Genomic DNA, 13,395 nt, shown 5'->3' with positions numbered 1-13,395 from the left:
TATATGATATAGGAGAGTGGTAACTTACTATGACCTTTCCACAAAGAGGAGACCCACGATCACACTCATTTCCCTAAGCCTAACTATAAGAGACGATATTTCTCCTATTGGTTGGTTCAAGGTATAATAGTCATTATTGCACCTGTGGGCTGGAACAAGATATATGTCACAATCCCTCCTCTCAGGAAGAAGTGAGCAGGACAGCCGCATCACCTACGTACTAGGCCATGAATATTTCACAACCTTTCCTGAAAGCAGGGACCAGACAGGAGAGTCACATCATTTGTGTGTGTGGCAGAGAATATTTTAAAATCTCCTCTTGAAAGCAATACAGAAGAAGCAGAATCATTTCATCTGGATGCTGGGCCCAGCAATATGTCACAGTGCTCCCTGTAGGAAAGGCCCAGGCAGAAGAGATACGTCTATTGGTTGCTGCATGAAGAAATATGTCACAATTTTTCTTGTTGGCAAAATGCAGGCAGAAATGAACAGTCACAATTTTTAGGTGATGGATGCAATTTTTAGGGAATGGATGGATTTCATAAGGATCCCTGCAGGCAGGGTTCAGGCAGGAGACTCATATTGCCTAGGTTGTGGGTCTAGCAATATGTCATAGAACCAAAAATATGTGGGGCAAAGCAAAAAGACGGGAGTTACATCATCTAAGATTTTGGTCCACCAATATGTCACTGATATTGTTTGGCTCTGTATCCCCATCCAAGTCTCATCTTGAATTGTAATCTTTATAATTCCCACATGTAAAGGGAGAGACCAGGTGAGGGTAATTAAATCGGGGGTGGTTTTTTCCATGCTGTTCTCATGATAGTGAGTTCTCACAAGATCTGATGGTTTTATAAGGGGCTCTTCCTTCTTTGCTTAGCATTTCTCCTTCGTACCACCTTGTAAAGAAGGTGCCTTGCTTTTCCTTTGCCTGCCACCATGATTGTAAGTTTCCTGAGGCCTCTCCAGTCATGCTGAACTGCGAGTCAATTAAACCTCTTTCCTTTATAAAGTACCCAGTTTTGGCAGTTATTTATAGCAGTATGAGAATGGACTAATAAAGTCACAATCCCCTTTCGGCCATGCCCAGGCAAGAGAGGAGAGTCACATCTTCTAGGTGATGAACAAAAATATATGACAGAATGCCCCTGTGTGTAGGCCCCATGCAGAAAAGTCACAAAACCTAGGTGTTGGCCTCAGTCATATATCACAATATGCAATGTATGCAAGGTCCAGGCCGTAGAAGAGAGTCACATCACCTGGATCTGAGCCCAGCAATATGTCAAAATCTCTTATTGGACAAAGCCCAAACAATAGAAGAGAGTCACATTGCCTTGGTGGTATGTCTAATGATACATTACAATTCTTTCTTGGTCAAAGCCCAATCAGTAGAAAAGAGTCAATTCACATAGTTTTGGGTTCAGCAACATGTCATAATATCCTTGGAGGAGAGGGCTCATGCAGGACAGTCACAGCACCTGAGTGACAGGCCCAGAGACATGTCACAATTTCCCCTTTGGGAAGGGCTCAGAAACAACCGGAGAGTCACATAACCTAGAGGCTGGGCCCAGCTACATGTCACAATCACCCCAGTTGGCAGAGCCCAGGCATAAGAGAAATGTCACATCATGTAGTTGCTTACCCAAGAGATGTGTCACAATTTTCACTGTGAATAGGTCCCAAGAAGAAGAGTCACATTATCCAGGTAATGGATCCAGAGATATGTTACAATGCTCCCTGCGGGTAGAACTCAGAAAAAAAGGAAAATTACATAACATAAAGGCTGAGTTTAGCTATGTCAATTATCTCAGTGGGCAGGCCCAAGGCATGAGAGAAAAATCACATCATTAGTAAGTGCAGGGTCAGGTGAAATGTCACAATACTTACCGTGTACAGGACACAGAAAGAAGAGGAGAGTCACATCATTTAGGTGATGGGCCCAGAGTTAAGTCACAATGAGTTTTGTGGGGAGGGACCAGGCAAAAGAATCACATCACCTCTCTGCTGGGCCCAGCAATAAGTCACTTTCTCTTCTGTTTGCACCATCCAGGCAGAAGAGGGAGTCATATCACCTAGGTGCTGGGCCCAGAGTTACGTCCCCCCTTGGCCTCCCAAAGTGCTGGGATTTGCCTCTCCTACAGTCAAAGCCAAGGAAAGAGAAGAGAGTAACATCAAATAGTAAATGGGCCCAGAGGTATGTCACAATAGCCCCCGTGGGCAGGGTCCAGGCAGGAGACTCACATTACCTTGGTGCTGGGCCCAGCAATATGTCACTATGAACTTCAGAGTTCAGGGCCAACGCAAAAGTGTAGCTACACCTTGGTGTTAGGCCCAGTGATATGTCACAGTCTTCCCTGTTGGTGGAACCTAGGAAAAAGAGAAGAGTCACATCAGCTAGGTGCTGGGCCCAGCAGTAGGTCACAGTCTCCTCTGTAAGCACCAGGGAGGGGAAGAGAGTCACATTGCCTGAGTGACAGATGCAGAGGTATATAACATGATGCCTCCATTAAGCGGGGCTGAGGCAGGAAAGTTACATCATTTGGGTGTTGGACTTAGTAATATGTCCAATTTTTTTTTTTTCTAAACAGAGCCTTGCTCTATTGCCCAGGCTGGAGTGTGATGTCATGATCTCAACTCACTGCAACCTCCGCCTCATGGGTTCAAGCAATTCTCCTGCCTCAGTCTCTTGAGTAGCTGGGATTACAGGTGCATGCCAACATGCCCAGTTAATTTTTGTATTTTTAGTAGAGACGGAGTTTCACCATGTTGGCAAGGCTGGTCTCAAACTCCTGACCTTGTGATCCACCCACCTTGACCTCCCAAAGTGCTGGGATTACAGGCATGAGCCACCGCACCCAGCCAACATTTTACAATTTTCCTGGGAACAGGGCACAGGCAGAAGCCATCTACTACCAAGATGCAGAACCCAGCAACATGTCACAATGCCCCTGTTAGCAGTGCCAAAGCAGAAGGGGAGGCCCACATAACCTTGGTGCAAAGCCCAGCAATATAGCAAAATGCCCCTGTGGGCAATGCCAAGGTAGTAGAATAATGTCACATCACGTAGTTTCTGGGTTAAGCAACATGTCTCAATTCCACCTGTTGTGCCCAGCTAGGAAAGTCAAATCACTCAGGTACTGGGCAAAGAAATATTTTACAATCACATCTGCATAAAGGCCCAGGGATAAAATTAACAATTATGTACATGTCCCAGTCCTAGGTATTAGAGTCAACACCGCCTGTATATAAGGTCCAAGTACATGAATCACAGTCTCAACAGGTGACTGGATCCATGCTTGGGAGCTACAATCCCTCAAGTCCACTGTATATTCTTCATAGAGTCACAGCCTCACAGGTTTGCTGAATCTTGGCCTGAGAGTCACAAACCCACCTGTGGACCAGATCCATGTATGGGAGTCCATTTTCCAACTTTTGACTGCCTCCGGGTATGAGATTCAGGACCCCAACATTGGCTGTATTTGTGTGGTTAAATGACAATCTTTATTGTTGGCCAGGTGTGCATACAAGTGTCACAATTTTACTTGTGTACTGGACATTGTAGGGACCCTCTCTGTCTTACTGAGGGCATCACACAGTATGCATGAGAGTTGCAATCTGCTCTGAAACCTTTGTACTTGGATCCAGAGATATGTAACAATGCTCTAGGTTTATAACTATATTTGGGCTTATAACGCTTATAACCATTATCTTACCTGTGATTGTAAGCACAGATATGAGACTGAACATCTCCTAAAATGACTGGCTTTAGATAGGAGGATCTTCACCTGCCTACAAGCTCAGTTTAGAAATTAGTAACCATGGGCTGGGCATGGTGGCTCATGCCTGTAATGCCAGGTCTTTGGGAGGTCGAGGCGAGTGGATTGCCTGAGGAAAGGAGTTCGAGCCCAGCCTGGCTGACATGATGGAACCCCATCTCCACCAAAAATACAAAAAGTAGCCGGGTGTGGTGGCAGGCAGCTGTAATCCCAGCTACTGGTGAGGCTGAGGCAGGAAAATCCCTTGAACCTGGGAGGTGAAGGTTGCAGTGAGCCAAGATTGTGCCATTGCACTCCAGCCTGGGCGACAAGAGCGAAACTTTGTCTCAAAATAAAAGAAAGAAGAAAAAATAAAGAAATGAGTAACCATTCCAACTGTGGCCAGATGTTCAGATGTTCACATATGTAATCACAAATCTAATTGTGGACTGCATCCATAAGTTGGATTGAGGATGTCACCATTGGGCTCTTTTCACGTGTCAAGGTGACAATGCTAATAGTTGGCTGGGTGTGCACACGAGAAGAAAAATCTCCCCTGTGTGCTGGGCCTGAATTTACACTCTCTGTATCACCCAAGGGCTTTATACATGTGGGAGAAAGTGGTAATTCTTTATGATCGTTGTACAAAGAGGAGACTCAGCATCTTACCTCTTTCCCTCAGCCTAGCTATAAGACAGAGTATTTATTTTTACTAACTAATTTGAGGAATGAGAGTCATCATCACACATAGAAGTTAGGCCAAGATATATGTCACAATCTCATTTGTTGGTAAGGATTGAGCAGGAGAGTCACATCAACCAGTGGCTGGGAGAGGAATATGTCACAATCTTCCATATGGGCAGAATGCAGGCTGAAGAGGGGAGTTACATCTCCTTGGTGACAGATGCAGATATATATTACAAGGCCTCGTGTGTGACGATGCAGGTATTTATCACAAGGCAGTGCCCAGGCAGGAACTTCCCATTCTGAAAGTTTTGGACCCAGCAATATGTCACAATATCCAAAGTATATGGATTTGAGAGAAAAAGAGAGTCAAATCACAGAGGTGTTTGGTCCACTGATGTGAGGCCCAGGAAGAAGAGGAGAGTCACGTCACCTAGGTGATGAATGAAAAAAAAGTGTCATAATACCCCTGTGGCCAGATCCCATGCAGAAGAGTCTCATTGGACCAAGCCATATGTCACAATACACAATATATACAGCACCCAGGCAGAAGATGAAAGTCATGTCACCTAGGTGCTAGGCCCAGTGGTACATCACAGTCCCTTTCAGGGCATAGCTCAAGCAATAGAAAAGAGTCACATAAACTAGGTGCTGGGTTTGGCAATTTGTCACAATACCCTTTGAGGGTAGGCCCCAAGAAAAAAACTCACATCGCCTAATGTGAGCATAGGCGTAGTAAGGGGGGCATAGATATGCCGCAATGTCCCCTGTGGGTATGGCTCAGGAAGAAGAGAGTCACGTTAGTTTAGGGCTTGCCCAAACTAGATATTACAATCGCTCCAGTGGGCCTTGCTGAGAAATAAGAGGAGAGTCATAAAAGGTAGGTGGTGGGCGGGCACAGTGGCTCACGCCTGTAATCTCAGCACTTTAGGAGGCCGAGCCAGGCGAATCACCTGAGGTCAGGAGTTTGAGACCAGCCTGACCAACGTGGAGAAACCCCATCCCTACTAAAAATACAAAATTAACTGAGTATGGTGGTGGGCGCCTGTAATCCCAGCTACTTGGGAGGCTGAGGCAGGAGAATCGCTCGAACGCGGGAGGTGGAGGTTGCGGTGAGCCAAGATGACGCCATTTTACTCCAGCCTGAAAATCAAGAGCAAAACTCCATCTCAAAAAAAAAAAAGAAAAAAAAGGTAGGTGCTGGGCCAAGCCATATGTCACAATCCCTGCCGTGGACAGGTCCCAGAAAGAAGAGTCTCATTATCCGGGTCATTGGCCCAGAGACATGTCACAATAACTCCTGTGGGCAGGGATCCGGCAGAAGAATCACATCACCTGTGTGCTGAGCCCAGGAATAAGTCATTCTCTCTTCTGTGGAAATTGCCCAGACAAGAATAACAAGTCATATCACCTAGGTACTATGACCAGAGATATGTCACAATCTTTCCTAAGGGCAAATCCCAGGAAAGAGAAGAGAGACACATTAAATAGTCGATTGGCCCAGAGATATGTCACAATGTCCCTGTGGGCAGGTTTCAGGCAGGAGACACATCACCTTGTTTCTGGGCTCAGCTATATGTCACAATGTCTTCTGACGGCAGGGCCGAGGCAAAAGAGTAATGTCACCTTGGTCCTGGGCACAGTCATATGTCACCATTTCCCTTGTGAGCAGAACCTGGAAAAAAGAGGAGAGTCACATCACCTGGATTCTGGGCGTAGCAATATGTCACAATACCCGCTGTGAGCAAAGACAGGTAGAAGAAGAGTGTGACATCATAGAGCCTCCTGTAGGCAGGGTCATGGCAAGACAGTTACATTACCTGCATGCAAGGCCTAGTGATATGTAACAATGTCTACTTTGGGCAGTGCCAAAGCAGAAGAGAAGATTCATATCACCTGGGTGCAAAGCCCAGTGATATGTCACAATACCCACTGTGGGCAGTGCTGAGACAGAAGACTAGATCACATTACCTAGGTGCCGGGTCCAGCAGCATGGCACATTTTGAACTGTGAGCAAGGCCCAGGCAAGAGAAATCACTTAAGAGCTGGGTATAGACTTATTTAACAATCACACCTGTAGGAAGGTGCAGGGATGATATATTAATAAGCCCACACATGTCCAGGTTCTAGGTTTGAAAGTCAACACCTCTTGTATGTTGGGTTTAAGTATATGAGTCACCATCTCAGCAGTGGACTGGATCAGTGTATGGGAGCCTCAATCTTTTCTGCAGACTGTCTCACCTTAGTAGTCATAGCCTCACAGGTTTGCTGAATCTTAGCCTGAGAGTCACCAAAACACCTGTGGACCTGATCCACCTATGAGAGTCAATTTTCCAACTTTTGACTGCCTCCAGGTGTGAGATTCAGGATCTCAACAGTGGGCTGTGTTCATGGGAAATAACAATCTTTACTGTCAGCAGGATATGCATATGAGTGTAGGGTCAATCCTCTTGGGAGAGATTGACCCAACATACAAGATATGCTGACACTCCCACCTAGAACTGGGACATGTGCAGGATTGTCATCTTATTCCTGGACCTTCCTGCAAGTGTGATTGTGACATACACCTCTACCCAGCATGTAAGTGGTTTGCCTCTGCTGCCTGGAGTGAACTCACAGATAAAATTGTGACATATTGCTCGACCCTGCACCTAGGTGGTGTGACTCTATTCTCAAGCCTTGGCACTGCCCACATGAAGAATTGTGACATGTTGCTGGGTCTTGCACCCAAGTTATGTGAGTCTTTTCTTCTGCCTTGGTGTTGTATACAGGGAGCATTATGACATATTGCTGTACCCTGTCTCAAGGATTTGTGGTTCTTCTGCCTGTGCCTTGCCCACATGGGCCAATGGGACATACTGCTGAGTCTAACACTTAGGTAATGTAACTCTCCTGCCTGGGCACTGCTTACAGGAAATATTGTGATATATTTGTGTACCTATCAACCAGGTTACATAAATCTCTTCTCCTTCCTGATTCCTGACACTTAGGTAATGAAACTTCCCTGCCTGGGAACTTCTTACAGAGGACATTGTGATACATGTGTGTACCCATCAACCAGGTTACATAAATCTCTTCTCCTTCCTGATTCCCGCTAACAGAGGGGATTGTGGCTCTTCTATTCTTTTTAGGTTCTGTCTTCAGGGAAAATTGTGACATATCACTGGGCCCAACACTAACACAATGTCACTCTTTTGCTTTGGCCCTGACCTCGAAAGGCATTCAGCCCTATTGCTGGGCCTAGCACCAAAATGATGTGCCTCTTTTGCCTGGAGACACATTGTGACATATCTCAAAGCTTATCAACTATTTGATGTGATCTCTATTCTTACTTGCACTTTGCTTATGAAAGATTGTGACATATCTCTGTCTCTGGGTCCCCTCCTTCTGGACAAACCCCCCCAGAAAAAAAAATATGACTTATTGCTGACCTCAGCACACGAGTGATGTGATTCTTCTGCCTGGTCCCTACCCATAGGGAGCATTGTGACATATTTTTTAATCTACAAATTTTTGATGCAAATTTTCTCTTTTACCTTAATCCTCCACATGGTCCCTGCCCACCCAGGGCATTGTGACATAGCTCTAGGCCCCTCATCTATTGGATGTGATGCTCTTCTCATACCTGGGCTTTGCCAAAAAGTGAGATTCTGATATATATCTGTGGGCTTAGCACCTAAATAATGTGACTCTCCTCCTTTGCCTGGGTCCTGTATTCATTGTGTGTTATGACATATGGCTGAGTCCAGTACCTACATGATGTGACTCTCCTGCCTGGGTTTTGCCCACAGGGTATTTTAAAATATCTTTTTCTTTATTACCTAGGTGATGTGACTCTCTTATTCCACCAGAGCCTTGCCAAATAGAAGGATTGTGACATATCACTGAACACAGCACCTAGGTCATGTGACTCTCTTCTTTTGCCTGGGCCTCTCATATTTTGGGTATTGTAACAAATTGCTAGGCCCCAACACTAGAAGATGGGAGGCTTGTGCATGGATCCTGCCTATGTGGGGGTCTTTTGATATTTATCTGTATCTATCACTTAGAAGATGTGACTTTCCTACCTGCACCCTGCCCACAAGGAAGATTGGGAACTATCAGTAGGCCATGTGCCCAGGTTATGTAACTCTGCTGCCTGTGTTCTACTTTCAGGAAGGAATTGTCACAACCTCTTCTACAGGCAACGCCCGGGTAAGAGTAGAGAATTACATCAAATAGTTGACAGACACAGAGATATGTCACAATGTCCCCTGCGGACAGAGTTCAGGAAAGAGATTCACATCACATTGGTGCTGGGTCCAGCAATATGTCACAATGCCTTCTGAGGGCAAGGCCAAACCAAAGAAAAAAGAGTAATGTCACTTTGGTGCTTGGCCCAGTGATATTTTACAATCCCCCCCATAAGCAGTGATCAGGCAGAATGAGAGTGTCATATCACCTGGGAGATGCACATAGAGATATGTCACAATGCTCCCTATAGTCAGGGTCTAAGCAGGAGAGTTACATTACCTGGGTTTTGGACTAAATAATATGTTATAATGCCTTATGTCGGCAGGGCACAGGCAGGAGAATCACATACCTTGGGTGTGGAGCCTAGTGATATGTCACAATGCCCCCTGTGGGCAGTGCCTAGGCAGGAGAGGAAATTCACATCACCTGGTTACTGGCCCAAGCAATCTGTCACGATTTTTTTTTTTTTTTTTTTTTTTGTGGCCAGGGTTCAGGCAGAATGAAGAGCTACATCTCCTAGGTGATAAACACAGAAATATGTCAAAAGGCTCCCTGTGGACAGGGCCCAAGCAGAAGCCTCCCATCCCCTAGGTGTTGGGCTAAGAGATACATCACAGTACCCAAAATATGCTGAGCCCAGGAAAACAAGAAGAGTCATATTACTAAGATGCTGGGTCCAGTTATATGTCACAATGCCCCCTTCTGGCAAAGCTCAGGCAGAAAAGGAGAGTCACATAACTTAGGCAATGAATAAAAAGATAATACCCCTAAGGGCAGGGCCCATCAAGGACAGTTGCATAACCTAAGTGTTGTACCTAACCCAATGTCTCAATACACAATGTATGAAGAACCCAGGTAGGAGGGGAGGGTCACATTGCCTAGGTGTTAAGCCCAGCAATACAACAAAATCCTTTTTTTAGGCAGAGCCCTAGCAGCAGAAAAGAGTCAGATCACCTAGGTACTAGGTCCAGCAATATGCCACAATATTCCTTGAGGAAAGAGCCGACGTAAGATAGTAACATCATCTAGGTGAAAGGCCTAGCAATATTTCACAATCTTTTCTGGAGACAGAACCCAGAAATAAGAGGAGTCACATCAGCTAGGTGCTGGGCACAGTGAAATGTTATGTTGCGTATAACTACATGAGTCACAGTCTCAGTGGTGGACTGGATCCAAGCATGAGAGCCTCAATCCGTCCTGTGGACTGTGTCTTCTTAGTAGAGAGATGGCGTCACAGGTTTGCTAAATGTTGGTTTGAGAGTCACAAACCCAAATGTGAACCCAATCTACATATGAGAGTCAATTTCCCCCCTTAACTGCCTTTGGGTGTGAGATTAAGAACCTCACCAGCAGACTGTGTTTATGCAGAAGGATAGAAGTTGATGCTATTGGCTGGGTATGCATGAGTGTCACAGTCTCAGCTGTGTGCAGTGCCCAGGCAGAAAAGAAGAGTCCAATTGCCTAGGTGTAGAATTAAGAGATTTTAATCTCTTTTATTAATGTCTTCTGATACTTCTATGGGCAAAGTCCATTGAGGAGAGCCACATAATCTATGTTTTGGACCCAGCCATACGTCACAATGCACAATGTATTCAGGGTCCAGGCAGAAGAGGGGAGTCAAATAACCTAGGTACTGGGCCCAGTGATACTGCAAAATACCTCCTTGGACAGGGCCTAAGCAAAGGAGGAGAGTCATATCACATCAGTGTGTGTGCAAAAATATGTCACAATACCCTCTGAGTGAATGGCTCAGTCATGAAATCCATGCCACCTAGGTGAGGGGTTTGATAATGTGTTGCAATTTTTTCAGTGTGTAAGGTTCAGTAAGAAAAAAAGAGTCACATAACCTAGGGGCTGGTCCCAGCTTCATGTCACAATCACTCTAGTTGGAAGAGCCAGAGAATGAGAGGAGTGTTACATCACACAGGTGCTGGGCTCAGCAATATGTCACAATTCCCACTGTGGACAGGTCTCATGAAGAAAAGGAGAGTCACACTATCTAGCTGATAGGCCTAGAGATATGTCTTAATGACTTCTGTCAGCGAGAACCAGGCAGAAGAATCACATCACCTGTGTGCTGGTCATAAGTTACTCTCACTCCTGTCGGCATGGCTAGGCAAGAGAGGAGAGTCATATCACCTAAGTGAGGGGTCCATATACGTGTTCTAATTTTTTTATTTGTGTAGGGTTCAGAAAAAAAAAGGAGAGCCACAAAACCAAGGGTTTGGGCCCAGTTATATGTCACAATCACCACAGTGGGCATAACCCCAGTATGAGAAGAAAGTCACATCATGTAGGTGCTGGGTCTGCCAATATGTCACAATCTTCACTGTGGACAGGTCCCAGGAAGAAAAGGAGTGTCGTGTAATCTAGATGATGGGCCCAGAGATATGTCACAATATCTCCAATGGGGAAAGCCCAGGCAAGAGAAGAGCACTCCATCAAATAGTTGATGGGTGTAGAGATACGTCATAGTGCTTCCTGCAGCCAGGATCCACGTAGGAGACTCACAGCACCTTGGTTCTGGGTCCACCGATATGTCCCAATGCTTTCTTTTGGTAGGGCCAAGGCAGAAAACTTACATCACCTTTGTGTTCAGCCCAGCAATAAGGCAAAATTTCTCCTGTGGACAGAACCTTGAAAAAAGAGAAGAGTCACATCAGCTAGGTTCTAGGCTAGTGATATGTCACAATCCCCACTATGAACAGGGATAAGGTAGGAGAAGAGAGTCATAACACCTGGGTGATTGGCATAGAGATATGTCACAATGTCCCCTGTAGGTGGGACTCAGGCAGGAGAGTTAAGTTGCCTTGATGTTGGACCCAGCAATATGCCCCAGTAAGCCATGTGCTTGATGTTAGATCCAGCAATATGTCCCAATGACCCATGTGGGCAAGGCACAGGCTGGAGAGTCACACAACCTGGATGTGGGGGCCAGCAATATGTCACAATGCTGCCAGTGGGCCATGCTAAGAAAGGAGAGGAGACTCACATCACCTGGGTGCAAGGTCAAGCAATGTGTCACAATACTCACTGTGGGCAGTACCAAGGCAGGAAAATAAAGTCACATCTCCCAGGTGCCGGGTTCAGCAATATGTCATAATACTATCTGTGAACTATCTGGGCCAAGGCAGGAGAGTCGAATCACTCAGGTGCTGGGGAGAGGCATATTTCACAATCACACTTGCAGAAAGATCAAGGGATTAGATTAACAATTCAATCTAGGTGATGAAAGAAAATTTATGCAGTAACACTTTTGTGGGAAGAGGCCATGCAAAAGAGTCAGATCACTTCAGTGTTGACCCACCCAAATGTCACCATACACAATGTATCCAGGGTCCAGAAAAGAGAGGAGAGTTACGTTACACATTGCTGGGTCTAATGACAATTCTTTTTTCTTTTCTTTTCTTTTCTTTTTTATTTATTTATTTTTTTTGCAGAACCAAGGCAGAGATGAATAGTCACATTGCATAGTTGATGGATGAAGAAACATGTCACAAGACCCCCTGTGGGCAGGACTCAGGCAGGAGCCTCCCATCCTTTAGGTGTTTTTCCCAGTAATATGTCACAATACATAAAATACAATAAACTGAGGCAAAAGAGGAGGGTCACATCACCTAGTTGCTGGGTCCAATGATATGTCACAATCTCCAATTTTGGGAGAGCAAGGGCAGAATTGTCATATCACCTAGGTGATGAATGAAAAGACACATCATAACATCCCTGTGAGCAGGGGCCATGCAAAAGAGCCAAATCACCTAGGTGTTGGACCTAGTAGTATGTCACGATAACCAATAAATGCGGGTCCCAGGAAGGAGAGAACACGTACATACCTGAGTGCTTCACTAGCAATAAATCACACTCTGCCTGGAAAGAGCTCTAGTAGTATAGGAGTGTTACATTGCCTAGGTGCTGGGTCAAGCCATATGTCACAATACCACCAGAGGTGATGGCCCAGGCAGGAGTCACAATACCTAGGTGAGGGGTCCAGAAATATGTCCCAGTTTTCCCCATGGGCAAGGTTTAGGGTAGAGGAGAGTAGCATAAACTATGGAATCAGGTCTTGGGCAAAGCAATATGTCACAACAACCACTGTGGACAGGTCCCAGGAAAAAGAGGAGTGTCACATTATCAAGGTGATAGCCCCAAGGTATACAATAACTACACCTACCTATCATGATGACCTCTGTGGGCAGGGACCAGACAGAAGTATCATATCATCTGTGTGTCGGACCTAGAGATAAGGTCACTCTCACTTCAGTGGGCGTGTCCCAGGCAGGAGAGAAGAGTCACATCACCTAAGTGCTAAACCTAGAGATATGCCATAATCTTTCCTATGGGCAAATACCAGGTAAAAAAGGAGAGTTACACCAAATAGTAGATGGGCCCAGAGATATGTCACAATGCCTCATGGGACCAGGGTCAAGACAGAAGACTCATATCACCTTGGTGCTTGACCCAGCATTATTTCACAATACCTTCTAAGGGCAAAGTAAAAGAGTAATGTCACTTTAGGGATGGGCCCAGCAATATGTCACAATCTCTTCCGAGGGCAGAAATTATGAAGAAGAGAAGAATCATCTCAACTAGTTGCTGAACCAAATAATATGGCACAATACTCCCCTGTGAGCTGAGATCAGGCAGAAAAGAAGTCACATAACCTGCATGATGAATGTAGAGATGTCACAATGCCCTCTCTAGGTAGAACCCAGGCAGGAGAGTT

This window comes from Piliocolobus tephrosceles, chromosome 8, assembly GCF_002776525.5.
Source record: "Piliocolobus tephrosceles isolate RC106 chromosome 8, ASM277652v3, whole genome shotgun sequence".
Lineage (NCBI taxonomy): Eukaryota > Metazoa > Chordata > Mammalia > Primates > Cercopithecidae > Piliocolobus > Piliocolobus tephrosceles.
This window is presented reverse-complemented; position numbering follows the sequence as displayed.